At 40.7% G+C, this 16,002-nt stretch overlaps 1 protein-coding gene across 4 annotated transcripts in view; it reads left to right on the plus strand.

The window, feature by feature from the left end:
* The window catches only part of PRKN (parkin RBR E3 ubiquitin protein ligase), a 1,416,081-nt gene that overhangs the window by 518,633 nt on the left and 881,446 nt on the right, over positions 1-16,002 (plus strand). The window lies entirely within an intron of this gene.

A 16,002-nucleotide genomic window follows, 5' to 3' on the forward strand; every position in this document is an offset into this window, starting at 1 on the left:
TGTCACCTCACAAAGTAGGGTGATTTCTACTCCGGGAATGCTTATTTTCTGTCCACTCAACTCATACCTTAGTCTCATAAATCTTTTAGTGAACGGCTTCCATACTTTGCTATGCATCCAATTTCCCTGGTAAACTTAAAAATTAATAACTGATAAACTGAATAAATAACTCATGTCCAAGCCTCAACCCCAGATAGGTGGATTTGCTCAGAGGCGCTCCAGAACAGGCCCCGCTGTTTCCAGCCCTGGCTGCCGTGGTCAGCAGGGCTCTAGCCTGCCATACACCTCAGGGTTCTGCCCTCTGCAGCATGCACTAGACAGTGCTGGGCTTCCCACACCTAGTGAATAAGTCACGATGCCTCTTGATGTCATGACTCCAGGACTTGGGAACCCCTTTCACCAGGAGCACAGGCTGCACACAGGAGCTTTCCACCCCTGCTGAGCCACCACCATCATAACTGCCGCCAAGCATCCTTCCCCAGAGGGGCTTCTGCAGGGAGTGGACTGGGTAGCACCGCTTTCCGGAAAGCACCTCCGGCAAGTGCTTCCAGAGACTCTAACGTTTATGAACGGTGGTCCTTCCTTTGGAGGGCTATCGCTGGCTGTTGCCATAGCAGCTCAGTCCTCTGAAAGGCTGACCTGTCACCCCAGGGTGCAGTTCTGTGCTGGGACTGTGTGGGACATGTCTACCTCTCAATCGCACCCTTAACCCCCTGTTCCTTTGCAAAGAGATTCTGTCAGAATTTTATCCCACACCCCTACTCACCTCCTGTCTTAGTGGACATTTTTATACGATGATAGTGTTTTTTTCTCCCTTGAGTTAATAGGAATTGTGCTTCTCAGTAGAATCTTACATATTCCTCTAATTGATGTATTTATTAATAGTCTTAGAGTCAGGAGAATCTCTTGAATCTGGGAGGTGGGGGTTGCAGTGAGCCAAGATTGTGCCAGTGTACTCCAGGCTGGGCAACAGAGCAAGACTCTGTCTCAAAAAAAAAAAAAAAAAAAAAAATTAAGTAGGGGAACCAAGTCTGAGAAGCCAGAGCAGTAAAAGGAGAAGGAACATGTGGATGTGGATGTTTGTTTTTCTGCTTCCTTCTTCCCACCCCCACACAGAGGCTATAGAAAGGGACGTGGAAACCATGCATATCAGGAAAGAGATTGAAGGGGAAAAAATGACTGGGCCTTGGTTCATGTAGAACATGGAGAATGTGTCAAGAGGTGCTTTTTACAGTTTTTCTGATATTAATCATTTATCCTTGATTAAAGAAAGATTGTTCAATTGTAGAATAGCTGTATTAGTTGAGCATATACATTTATACAAGAATACTATATTTGTCTGTACACTGAAAATCTTGGTGTTTGGAATATATCAATTAAGTGCGAAAATAGAACTAAGTCTATTGCAGGCTTCACCTGGTATAATTATCATGTCCTAATTATTACTTCCAGTTAAATTAAACCTAATAAGAAGGATCGGTTTCTTCCAAAACCCTGATTTTATCCCCAAAGTGATTTTCCTTACTTCAAACACAGAACCAAAAGCAAGATTTCATTTTTCAATACAATGTTGCTGACTGTCGGAATCATTGTAATGCACCTTGGTCTCCTCATCTCATGATGAACTCACTGTGTCTGCGAGCGGCTGTTCATCAACGTGTCCTGGCTATGTGGCCGTGTGGCTTTAACATGAAAGTCCAATGCTGGAGCTTCCCAGACACCGTCTGTGAGAGTCTAACTAGATCACATTCCTGCCGCCAGATGGTTTGGACAGGTGATCAAACCATAGGTCATTTCCTGAAAAAGCCAGGCAAGCTGGGTTTTTAAAAGAAGGACTTTTTACTGAAATTAGATTGTTTAATTAGTTTGGAAAATCTAGTTAGAAAGTGAAGATGGCCTTTCAGACCAGGACAATGTTTCCTGCCGATTGTGGCCACAGCCATTGCCCATCCTGTCTCTTTGTCCATTTGGGGTCCAGAAGGGTTTAAGTTCATTGCCCTTCAGTGTTTTTGAGACAGAGTCTCACTCTGTTGCACAGGCTGGAGTACAGTGGCGCGATGTCGCTCACTGCAACCTCCACCTCCCGAGTCCCGGTTCAAGCAATTCTCCTCAGCCTCCCATGTAGCTGGGATTACAGGCACATGGCACCATGCCAGCAAATTTTTGTAATTTTAGTAGAGACAGGGTTTTACCATGTTGGCCAGGCTGGTCTTGAAGTCCTGACCTCGTGATCCACCCACCTCGGCCTCCCGTAGTGCTGGGATTACAGGCCTGAGCCACCGCCCAGCCTGCCCCTCATTTTTATTTCGGCCTTGCTCCTGTGTTCAGTGATGTCCATCAAAGGCTTCATCCTCAACTCTAAAGCCAATTAGATAGAATAAACAATCATTTCAGTAGTCTTAATACTATTAAAATAAGACTCTCCATTTTATTAATGATGACACAAACATGGTGGCTGTAATGTAACTTTCCCTGCATGATGTGGTTAAATGAAGATTTATAACCAATTTACATTTAATCTTTTGACAACATTCATTTAGTATCACCAAATAACAGAAGCTGAGATACATTTAGTTTAGAATCCTGACACTGTAAAAATAATTATCAAATTGCATGTCATTTTAATGGGCCGGGAAGAACATTCCTCATTATATTGTCACAGAAATGAAGTTATTTTAGGGTCAGTTGATTGTGATTTTATCTTTTGCAAGCTAAAAGACTTTTTTATACCACACCATTAGTTTCAAGTCTAGTTATCTGGTTCCTCCGCATAATATTTACTGTTTTTATTCATCAACACCAGGGAGAATGCAATACAATGTAACCTTCATCTGCAAAAGAATCTAAAGCCTGGTAGGGGAGGTAAAATTATCACCTTTCATGTGCTCAGAGCCACAGGTGACCAGTGACTGCCATCCCCAATTACACAGAGAGAACCATCCAACCCTGAAGAAAGGAGAGGACGCAGTGTGTGCTATGGTTTCTGTCTTGACTCTTTAGGGGAACCATGATTCTGCTGCTCAAAACCAAGGATACTGGAGACACAAAAGTTTAAGACGGTACAGCTGAAGCAAAGTGCATGCAGTTGGAAGTTACAGAACTCTGGGTTTTGAATTGGCCCCACCTCCAAACTTCCCTTCGCTTCCTTCAGGTGCCTATTTGTTTGATCTGTATCCCTTTGAAGGTGTTCCTACAGTGTTTCCTGGCACCTTGTTGTCTGTGTGTGTATGCTGTACGTCTGAGACCTGAACCAAGCTCCAGAGATGATAGGGGATGTGTCCGGGTTCACTGCCTAACAGCACTGAGCCAACACCTTTTGATCTAGGATACATGGCTACCTTCTGTCCTCCTAAGGGTATGAGTGGATACACCTGGATAGAACACAGAATCATGGGAATGTGAAGCTAGAATAATTCCAGAACAGTACATCAAAGAACTTTCAGTATAAGACTCTATTATAAAAGTGCATATGGGTTTAGTTCTCACTATTCGTGTGTGTGTGTGTGTGTTTTATTCATTTTTTTAAGGCAGGTTGTCATTCTGTAGCCTAGGCTGGAGTGCAGTGTTACCATATTTGCTCACTGCAGCCTTGACCTCCTGGGCTCAACCAATTCTCCCACCTCAGCCTCCTAGCTGTTCCTAGCTGGAGGTAACAGGCATGTGCCACAACATTCAGCTAATTTTTTGTTTATTTTTCATAGAGATGAAGTCTCACTGTGTTGCCCAGGCTGATCTCGAACTCCTGAGCTCAAGCTCAACTTGTCTCAGCCTCCCAAACTGTTGGGATGACAGGCATGAGCCACCATGCCCAGCATCGTTTTTACTATTGTAAGCATGCTAGGCTCCTTCCCAGTTGTGTGTGCATTGTGAAATACCCTTCACAATGTTTCAGAATACATCTCAGTGCTATTCTAGGATTTGAAAACTGTTACAGGGAGGTTTGTCTTGATTGTTTTATTATTTTCTCACAAACTACTACTGTTGAGTGCACATGAGATTTCCAGCAATATTTGTTGTTAACATTATTGATAGATGGCATCTTGATAGGTTTTTAATATTCTTCTGTTTCCTCAGGACCACCACCCCACTTTCTAACCATCGTTCTCCCTTTCCCCAACCAACCCGATCCTTTTTGCAGGCAAGATTTAAGTACATTTAGAAAGCTAGATACTGCCTGATAAGTTATCAATTTATATCTTCATTTTTTTCCTACTGACTGCTAATATAAACATGCACCACATAAAGACATTCAGTCAAGGATGGACCACTTATATAACAATGGCCCCATAAGATTTTAATTGAGCTAAAAAGTTTCTATCACCCAGTCATATCATAGCTCTCATAATGTCACATTACCTTTTCTATGTTTAGATGTGTTTAAGTATACCAATACTTACCACGTGTTACAGTTTTCTGCAGTATTCAGTACAGTAACATGCTGGACAGGTTTATAGCCTAGGAACAATAGGCTGTACCACAGGGCCCAGGTGTGTATTAGGTGACGCCATCTAGGTGTGTGTAAGTACACTGTGATGTTTGCACAATTCCACAATCGCCTAAGGACACATTTCTCAGAATATATCCCTGTTGTTAAACAACGTGTGACTGTATATAAACATGTTTAGATTTCTCTAAGTTTACCTTTTATAGAGGCAATGAAGAATACATGCCAGCCTGTGACTCTGCAGCATTCTCAAAGTCAGATTTTTTTCTTCTTTAGGCAGAGACAATGTCAAAAGTAAACACAAACCTTACTGTAATCTTTAGCACAGGCCGAGCAACCTTCCTGTGTTTTCAAAATGTTGAGTTTAAACGAACTTCCTTAATCTCACCAATTTCTTAATTGTTTGATCATTCACAGTGTTTAATGTCTTCCTCGGACAACATTCTTTTTGGTTGAAGGTTGGGTTGGGGAATAGAAGTGAAACCACTGACATAAAACTTGCCCTTGAGAAGCTTCAAATCTCAGGGGAGATCTGACTTAAACAGGTGAAGTCACTGCAGACGATGGGATAGCTCAGCCTGCTACAGACATTGAACTTGAAGGGAACTACAGCAAGGAGTATTTAGGGTAGGAGAGAGGCGACCCCTGAGTGAGGTCTTAGATGGATTTCTGGAAACCTTTTGACTGAGATACTCATGATATAGAAAGACTTCCATGGTCCCACAGTACCAGCGAAGAGTGTTTCAGCTGGAGTAATTCCGGTGTAGACTTTTAGAACAATATGTAATTCACGGTCTTACCGGTCTTGATTAAAGGAAAAAAATAATGTGTTTTCCCCCAGCATGATGACATCACCATGTGTTTCTAACTTATCACTGTGCTACTAGAGAAAAATATTTCTTCTTCTGTTTTAAGAGGTAGTAGAGATTTTATGAATCTCAATCACCACCAAAAGCTTTTGGAAATCAATACTAGAAACGATCAAATTTTTTAACATTATATATTTTGTCTTATCATTTGTTACGGGTGAAATAAGATGCTTAAAGCATCAACATTTGTAAGAGGTTTATTTAATGTTAGCAGTGAAGATAGGAAATATTATACTTAAATAAAATATTTATATAAAACTGATTATATTGGCTATTGTAGATGAATAAAGAATGTAGGAGTTCGGAGGCTCACACCGTGTTGCTCCACTCTCTAATGCGATTCTTCTGAGGGTTCATTTACTTAACAGGTTTTTCTAACACTTAGAATGTTTTAAAAAAAATTTTTTTAATTATTTTTTAAATAGCAAGAAAAGTACCACTTCCGGAAAAATTAAAAAAAAACAAAATTGTATTGATTCTCAGGTCATTCCATAGATTTCATTTCTTGGGATAACATTCAATTTGTAGAACATGTGCTAATCTTTGAAAATGAGACTTAATTGTCCTCATTGGTAATTGCTATACCTGTAAATTCTTGCTGAATGCCAGTGCTTTAAAACATTAATGGGAATTTCCATGAAACCGTTAGCACTGATTGCATGAGGGACGTGGGTATAGTGAGCCAGCAGCTGCAGTGGTGTCAGTGATTGCTGGCCTTGGTCCATAATTGCCGACCTGTGTGTAAGTGCCACTTTGCAAGAGCCGTGCAATCAGTGCCCTGCAGTATTTAGTAAAGTCCACCGTCTGACTCAAAATTATGATCATGTGGTTAAAAGGAAAGCATGTGCTTTCTTGTCAGAAAGGCTTACCTGCAAATCTCTGATGACCCCGGGTGCTGTCTTGTGGACACCACTCAACCCATGAGGTTGTGTTTTCTTTGTTATAAAATGCTGACAATCGCACCTACCTTTCAAAGAAGAATGGGCACAAATCTAACAAGTGTGCCATTATATTAAATTTTGAAATATATATTGAATCCCCTTCAGTACCATTCCACAACCATACAATACAAAAAGCTTTTATGTTGGAAATACTGTTTTTTCAATGTATATTAGCTAACTTGAAAATGTTATCAACTAGACTAGATCATGTAATTATTTACTATTTTCCTTCCTAACTTTTCTATAATCCAACTGTATCTCTTACCTCATAATAAAATAGTGATTCACAGAAAGAAATATGATTCTGGAAAAATTTAATTCAATTTCGGGACTTTCCATCAGAGTTTATGTTCCATAATATTATTAAATGTTTAATTATAAAGGATTTGGTTGGGAATGAATAATTTTAAAAGAATTATTTGAGATTTATATTTCATCTATTTATAAAATCTAGAATAGGTTTAAGATGGAAATACTTTCTAAGAATCAACATTTATAAAAGCAGAAAAGTAGCCACCTGAGGAAGTAGGAGGAGTAAATGCTTATAGCTTGAAGAATCCGTGGGAGGAACTTGACTTCTGAATTTCTTTGGCAGCAGATACAAATAAACAACATGTGCTGAACATTCCCTGTATAGCAGACATTGTGCTAAGTGCCTCACCTCCATTACTATTTTTAAATTCCTTACCACAGTCTATTGAGTTATATACTATTATTGTCTCAGTATTGCAGATGAAAGAACAGGCATTGAGGGTCAGTTGATTTGCCAAAGATGACAAGGCCAGGCCAGGGTTTGACATAGAGGTCATGACTCCAGAGAGGTGCTGACTCTATTTTTTGTTTGTTTGTTTGTTTGTTTGTTTTTTGAGACGGAGTCTCGCTCTGTCGCCCGGGCTGGGGTGCAGTGGCCGGATCTCAGCTCACTGCAAGCTCCGCCTCCCGAGTTTAGGCCATTCTGCCTCAGCCTCCCGAGTAACTGGGACTACAGGCGCCTGCCACCTCGCCCGGCTAGGTTTTGGAATTTTTTTAGTAGAGACGGGGTTTCACCGTGTTAGCCAGGATGGTCTCGATCTCCTGACCTCGTGATCCGCCTGCCTCGGCCTCCCAAAGTGCCGAGATTACAGGCTTAAGCCACCGTGCCCAGCCGTTTTTTTAAATTTAAGTTCTATAGTACATGCACACAACGTACTGGTTTGATACATAGGTATACGTGTGCCATGTTGGTTTGTTGCATCCATCAACTCCTCATTTACATTAGGTATTTCCCCTAATGCTATCCCTCCCCCATCCCCCAATCCCACAACAGGCCCTCGTATGTGATGTTCCCCACCCTGTGTCCAAGTGTTCTCACTGTTCAGTTCCCACCTATGAGTAAGAACATGTGGTGTTTGGTTTTCTGTCCTTGTGATAATTTGCTCAGAATAATGGTTTCCAGCTTCATCCATGTCCCTGCAAAGGACATGAACTCATCCTTTTTTATAGCTGCATAGTATTCCATGGTGTATATCTGCCACATTTTCTTAATCCAGACTATCACTGATGGACATTTGGGTTGGTTCCAAGTCTTTGCTATTGTGAATAGTGCCACCATAAACATATGTGTGCATGTGTCTTTATAGCAGTGTGAGTTATAATCCTTTGGGTATATACCCAGTAATGGGATTGCTGGGTCACATGGTATCACATGGTATTTCTAGTTCTAGATCCTTGAGGAATCACCACACTGTCTTCCACAATGGTTGAACTAATTTACACTCCCACCAACAGTGTAAAAGTGTTCCTATTTCTCCGCATCCTGTCCAGCATCTGTTGCTTCCTGACTTTTTAATGATTGCCATTTTAACTGGTGTAAGATGGTATCTCACTGTGGTTTTGATTTGCATTTCTCTGATGACCAGTGATGAGGAACATTTTTTCATGTGTCTGTTGGTTGCATAGATGTCTTCTTTTGTGAAGTGTCTGTTCATGTCCTTTGCCCACTTTTCGATGGGGCTGTTTTTTTCTTGTAAATTTGTTTGAGTTCGTTGTAGATTCTGGATATTAGCCCTTTGTCAGATGGGTAGATTGCAAAATTTTCTCCCATTCTGTAGGTTGCCTGTTCACTCTGATGATAGTTTCTTTTGCTGTGCAGAAGCTCTTTAGTTTAATTAGATCCCATTTGTCAATTTTGGCTTTTGTTGCCATTGCTTTTGGTGTTTTAGTCATGAAGTCCTTGTCCATGCCTATGTCCTGAATAGTGTTGCCTAGGTTTTCTTCTAAGGTTTTTATGGTTTTAGGTCTAACGTTTAGTTCTTTAATCCATCTTGAATTAATTTTTGTATAAGGTGTAAGGAAGGGATCCAGTTTCAGCTTTCTACATATGGCTAGACAGTTTTCCCATAGGTGCTGCCTCTTTCAGCCAAGATCGACATGTCCTGGGCTATGGAGATGTCATTGTGAGGGAATTGGACAAATTATCTGTAGTATTGATGGTTTCTTCCATCTACATTTATATTATGGAGTTTATTCAACTTTTGGAAGCTGTGACTTTCCTGGCACCACGTTAGCTATGCCCATTTCCTGGCCTGTGTCCATTTTTGAAAGAAAAAGCAACCACATTTACTCTTTTTGGCTGCAAACTTCGTTATTTATTTAAACCTAATTCTTAAATTATGCTTCACTCTACAGTTTTGTCTTGGTATGGGAAATTTTGTTATTACTTTCAAAATGAAAAAATAAATTGGCAACAACAATGACAAACATCAGAAAAAGGCATTAGATTTAATCAGCAGTTTTTGCCTCAGTAGATGAAATTATTGTGCAGATATGTTAATTTAAAAACCCAGCAAAAATGTTAGAATTAAGTTATAACTTTTAAGTATAGAGTCTCCTTAGAGATTGCTAAGCATGTTTTAGAAGTATTTTTTAGAAGTACATTCACGGGATGGATAGTTGTGTAACTGGAAGGTGTTTATAATATAGCATAACCTTGGATACTCCACAGGAGTTAAGATTATGGCTCGTTAAAAGCATGGAACAGGCAGTTTGATTCCGTCGGGTGCAATAACCTATTGGACAAGGATTGGAGTGAAGAGTGTTCATGTAATAATTGTCTTCCTTTAGAAGAGTGTTCTACTTGTTGGTAAACTTTTAGAGTTTCACTTTTTCCCCTTAACATTCACTTATACCAAGTCCTATCTATACAAACATAAGTTTTTTTTTGGTTTAGTTCTTATATAAGTAACTTTTCTGATGTTAGTTTAATTTTACTGATTTCAAATATGATATCCCAACAATTTAAAGAGCGTCTGGTTGGTAGAAAGATGTTCTAGATATTGAATGATTGTAGCCGCATTCTATTTTATATTTCTTTGTTGCCCTGACACTACCATACTCACTTCAGTTTTCACCCCATTGAAAATATTGGAGAATTTATTGACCTAGCAAATATCTATTGAGTGTTTACTGGGTTCAGGGAACTTCACTAGCCATTTGTAGCATATGAGATAGAGTGAAGTGTTACATACAGAGAGGGTGTATCCGTAGAAAAGATGTGCACAGGTACAGAAAGGTCAGGGTGAGTGCATTGAGGTCCAGTGGTATGCACACAAGTTACCATGAGCCTTCAGAAGGGGAAGGAAGGAAGCGGCCAACTCTTGAAGAGAGTGGTCCACTCACATAGTGAGATAGGAAGATGGGCACACACAGCGCCTTGCAGTGACTGGGATGTTAGGATGGTCAAGTGAATCGGTTGGGTGCATGACCTTTCCAGAGAGTGCTAACTGCGGCTCCCTAGAGGGAGATTTCTAGTGAAATAATGAAGCCTCTGTGTCTGACCTGTCCAGTTTAGCAGCTTTTCGCCCAGTAACCTGTATAATGGTGAAATGGTCATTATCCTCATCTTTTTCTTTTTTGGTTAGGGGGACAGAGTCTTGCTCTGTCGCCCAGGCTGGAGTGCAGTGATGGGATCTCAGCTCACTGCAACCTCTGCCTCCCGGGTTCAAGCGATTCTCCTGCCTCAGCCTCCTGAGTAGCTGGGACTACAGGCGTCCGGCCACCAAGCCCGGCTAATTTTTTGTATTTTTAGTACAGTATTGCTTTCATCGTGTTAGCCAGGATGGTCTGGATCTCCTGACCTCGTGATCTGCCCACCTCGGCTTCCCAAAGTGCTGGGATTACAGGCTTGAGCCACTGCGGCAGGCCGATCCCCATCTTTTTGATGCTCCAAAGCAAGGTGTCCTTAGAAGAGGTGATTCAGGAAGTCCATTCCAAATGAATTTAATGTGGAACCACTTTAGACTAATTCTGTAGGTATCAGTTAAACTAGAATTAATGAATACCTTCAGTCAACACGAAGAAAAATGGGTTCTGTCTCCATAATGTGTAAGGAAGCGCTTGTGGGACGTCAGAGGTGGTGCCGATGCTGTTCATTTGGTACATATTGGTTGTTTCCTTGTGGAGACATGTATTCCAGCAAATGTGGTAAAGCTCTGCTGAAGGCCAGTACCCAGAAATACAATAGCAAGAATCCTGGCTGATGATAAGTGCCCCTGCTGTTACTTCTGACCAGATCCCTGTCACGGGTCCAGAGGCTCTGGCCATGCATCTATTCCACAGGAGATGCCTCGGCTCCAACAGGACTGAGGTGACTCCCTGCGTGACTAGGGGCAGGGCTGAGCTGAGGGAATATGGCAGGTGTGACTGAAAAATGGGAACTAATGACACCAGCAGCAGCATTCCTGATGTGTAAGAAACAAGGACAACTCTGTAGTCAGGAGGAAAGAGGGAAGGAGCTGAAACCACCGATAGCCAGGCTTGGCAATGTGGGGGGCTTTGGACAAAGGCTGGGGAGGACGCCTCATGCCAGCAGCTCCTTATCAGTTGCTGGTTCTGTGGTGTTGGTGCAAGCCAGCTGTTCAAAGAGGACAAGACTGCACTGGCTACTTTCCTTATCTTAGATGTCATTTTTAGGGAAATATCATGATAAAGGAAATCTAGGGCAGAAATCATACAGGAAGTGCCAGTCTAACTGTACCTTGAGCATATGGGTCAGATTTCAAAAGTGGTGATGGAAATGGAGATGGGGCCATTGCTGTCCAGGTGCATCTCAAGAACTGATCCCCGTGGCGTAGGAAATAGGGGCACATGGTGGTGAGAAGCTTTCCTCTGCCCCTAGCACTACAGAGCTCCCCCCATCTCTGACCTACTCCCAGTGCCACAAGTAACAGCTTCTTCCTTCCCCTTCTCTTGGGCCAGCGTTGTTTTTATATGAACGCAGATTAAAACAAGCTGTTTCATTGCCCAGAGAGTCTCCGCATTGTCAGTTGAAGAGGGGGCCAGACACACCAGTGTTTTTTTGTTCTCTTCTTCTGTGCTTTCTAGTTTGGTAGCTGCTACCCACATGCAGCTATTTAATTGAAAGTACTTTAAATTAATAAAACTCACAGAGTAATTGCTCACCAAGTTTCAAGTTCTCCATAGGTCGTTGTAGCTAATGGCTACATATGCTATCTACGTGTGTGTGTGTGTCTCTCTGTGTGTGTATATATATTAATATGAGATAGTGCAAATGGAGAGCATTTACATCATTGCAGAGAATTCTCTTGGGTGACATTGTTCTACTTAATGTTTTAATAGCTCATGTGATAAATATCACTTAAAATCAGTCCTCTTCCTGCTGTTTTGATCTCTTACAATATGTTGATACTGAACAGTATTTTACCACGGTATGAAATATGTTCAGTCTTACTCTCTCCCCACCTAGAAAACAAATCATCCAAGCAATTAAATTCTCAGTGACAACCAGTGACGGAAACTTCTGAGGTTAATGAAAAGTTTCCATTAGAATCAGAATGACTCTTCCTAAGTATCCTGTCTTCAACCCTTAAGCCTATTATCTAAAATACATAAAAGAAAAGTGATAACTGTAAAGATTATGCTGGTTTCTAAAAAAAAATCCAAAGCAAATAAAAGATATTTTCAAATATTGGCTCTTTTCAATATGTTGTAAAAATTGTTATTTCAGCAACATTTTTGACCAAGAAAAGAAAGGAAAAGAGAAGATTTGACGGACGGTTCTGTTAGGCAAAGTGGGAGAGAAAACTAAAGAAAAGATGGACTTGGTTGGGCATGGTGGCTCACGCCTGTAATCCCAGCACCGTGGTGGCTCACGCCTGTAATCCCAGCACCGTGGTGGCTCACGCCTGTAATCCCAGCACTTTGGGAGGCTGAGGCGGGCGGATCATGAGGTGAAGAGATTGAGACCATCCTGGCCAACATGGTGAAACCCCGTCTCTACGAAAAATACCAAAATTAACTGAGCATGGTGGTGCGTGCCTGTAGTCCCAGTTACTTGGGAGTTTGAGGCAGGAGAATCACTTGAACCCAGGAGAAGGAGGTTGCAGTGAGCCAAGAGCCAAGATCGCACCACTGCACTCCAGCCTGGGCAACAGAGCGAGGCTCCATCTCAAAAAAAGAATAAAAAAAAGAAGAAGAAGAGGAAGAGGAAGAGGAAGGTGAAGATGGACTTCTCAGGCTAAGGAATGGTAGAAAGCCAGTGGACCTCTGAATGGCTGCAGTGACTCACACTTTGAAAGGGCCTGAACTCGGTGCGCTTTTCTTTTTAACTTCTCTGCAGAAAAAAAAAAAAAAAAAAGCCAAAACTTCTGAATGAAATTAACATACTTTATTTGCAAAATCATTACACGAGTAGACTTAACCTTCTGGCACATGACAAAATAATTATATACGTTCGTTGATGTTTTGGGTTGGAGGAAGAACTTGGCCGTAGGCAGGTATCCAGGAGAATCTGCTAAATCTGGATTTATAAACATGAGCAGTTTCACTTTCTGTAAATCAAGCCCTGTAAGTGGATTGAATCCTTCATCTGATATTTTTTTCTAAATTGTTCTTTTCTGAGAAGTACAGTTTCTCACGATGCAGCATTCCAGGAAGGCTTCTGTGGTCAGGAGAAGTTTGAGATGTGCTGCGCTTTATCCTTTCGTTCTTTTTTTTTTTTTTTTTTTTTTTTTTTTTTGAGACGGAGTCTTGCTCTGCCGCCCAGGCTGGAGTGCAGTGGCCGGATCTCAGCTCACTGCAAGCTCCGCCTCCCGGGTACACGCCATTCTCCTGTCTCAGCCTCCCGAGTAGCTGGGACTACAGGCGCCCGCCTCGTCGCCCGGCTAGTTTTTTGTATTTTTTAGTAGAGACGGGGTTTCACCGTATTAGCCAGGATGGTCTCGATCTCCTGACCTCATGATCCACCCGTCTCGGCCTCCCAAAGTGCTGGGATTACAGGCTTGAGCCACCGCGCCCGGCCTATCCTTTCGTTCTTACAGAGTCACACAGCTCTGAGAAGGGCTATGGTCAGGGGACTTATTTAATGTGGCTTCACTTAGCACCACCTAAATTGGTTTGACTGGAGGATCCCCAATATTTTGGATTGTCATCTTTTATTATCTTACAAACCACTGTCGTCGTCTGTAGTGCCTACTTAAAGTATACCTGACTAGTCTATGAATAGAACTACCAAATAACCAAATCACTTAAAAAACTAAATGGTTTTAGATGAAACATATCCCTAGTTTTAGGATGTTGAAGAATTTAGGAGTGAAGTAGCATGATGTCAGAAACTTTATTACAGCTCCTTCAACCAAATAGTTTATACATGTAGTATATGCGTGTATAGCTATACGAACACACACGTGCACGGGGACCCCAAACATGGCAAAATGTCTGCAAGTGATGAATTACAATGAAGGATGTGATTTGTACAACTTCTGAAATATCTGTGTTTCAAAACTTACTATACAAAAAGGGGGAACTCTTAGGAACACAAACATAAGCTACGTTAGTTATTGGGAAAATCAAAAGCTGCCATACAGAAGAGTTGATTAAGAGAGAAAAGGATTTTAAGATCCAAGAAGAAGTGAAAGGGGAGATTCACGCTATTGACTAGAGACAGCTACATACCATGAGAAAGGTTTTCAGGTCATTTTGGAATTGCCTTGCCATTCCTCTAAGAGTTATGACTCCATATTCAATAGTTTCTACCTTAGGCCCTTCAGCCAGGCCAATGGGAACATTGCCCAGAAGATTGTCGGGGTGTTATTTGTTTTCATGCCTGTCCGGGTCACAGCATGACACAGAAAACCTTGCCAACTTTTAATTGTGTTATGTAGCCAAATAAATGGGGAAGCCATTCTGGAGGGGTTTTCAAGATTCGCCTAATGCCCCAGCTGCTTGACCAAGTGGAGCCAACAGCTTGAAAAGCTCTACAGCCAGGACTGGCCTGACCTTGATCTTCCTTAGACTAGCTATTAATCCCCAACTTGCAGCTGGGTCCGGAAAGCAATGTGTGTAATAGATTGCATGTCATCTTGTATGCTTCTAGGGCACGGACATTGGCATGCAGTATTTTCTGAATAACTTCTGAAGGACTTTAGTGAAGGTTGTAGCATTCAGAGGTGGAAGAGTTCCTTAGTTTTCGGATTCTGCTTTGATATATCATTAGGTGAAACAATACTGCAAACATCACTATTGCCCTAAGGGAGAGACAAGAGTCATTTAGTTCCCTGCAATTGCTGAGATGCTTCTTAAATATTGTAAAACTCTTGCTAATATGCTCTTTCAACAACGCTAGTGTCTTCGCAACCCTGACTCCCCTTGCAAAGCTTTTGCTTTTCCTGTTACTTTTCTTCCTCCTGTTTTTTTATTGTTTGACCTCTACAGTAGGTTATAAAAATTGTGAAATTGGATTTGTTCATATTGCTGATAAAGATTTTAACAGTAAAGTTTCCTACCTTCCTCACTAAGCCCTTCTTAGTGCACATCAAAATTATCACAGTTCTCGTGATCTTTTGATACTCTGCATGTTGCAAATATTTATGTTACAGATACTTCTATTAATATTTACTTATATATTGCAGATATTTCAGTCAGTTGTTACAAATGTTTCTGTAACATTAATACACGGTTCTATGCTGCATTTATATTACACATGAAACATTTTCTGTCATTATTAAGTTTGCTAACAGCAATGTGATATTTATGTACTTGAATATCTTGTACATTAAGGCATTAAAGTTGCACAGAAGTGTCAGAAAATAGTACTTTCACATCAATATAAACATGTATTTACATTTTATCTTCCATTTCCCACTGGAAACTAAATAGTAATCTTTATAGAGTAATAATTATAAAATATATTGCAAACAAATGATAAAACTATAAAACTTTATGTCTTTGTCGTGCTTCAGATTTTGCAAGGTATTGTCACCTACAATATTAGCAAAGGTAGCTAAACAAATGATAATCCAATATGTCTGCAAAAGCGCTTTTTGTAAATTCATGAAACAAATGAAGCTGCAAAGGACTTTAGAATCTCTCATTTTTTCATTATTTTGTTCTAGTTGTTTTAATAGACCATATGCATTTGCGAGGCTGAAGATTTTCATTCCAAATGTTAAAAAATAAAACTTAACTATTATCTGTAGATGCCTCTGATGATTATAGTAAAATTTCAAAGAAACTTTTATGTCATGATCTGTTATATTATCCCACCCAGGTAAGGATTGAAAGAAAAAGCTATTTAGTAATTTTCAAAATTTAGAAATTCAGGAAGGAGGTTGTATTTCTGGTAAGTGCTTATGAATAAAATTAATTCTTAACAGATATGGAAGTATAAGATGATTAAATTTCCCTAGTTTACAGAGTATCCCTATATGGTGACAATTGAGAGAAATGATCTGAGATTGAACTATTGAATTAG

The sequence above is a fragment of the Rhinopithecus bieti genome, unplaced genomic scaffold (assembly GCF_001698545.2).
Source record: "Rhinopithecus bieti isolate Rb0 unplaced genomic scaffold, ASM169854v2 scaffold_3948, whole genome shotgun sequence".
Lineage (NCBI taxonomy): Eukaryota > Metazoa > Chordata > Mammalia > Primates > Cercopithecidae > Rhinopithecus > Rhinopithecus bieti.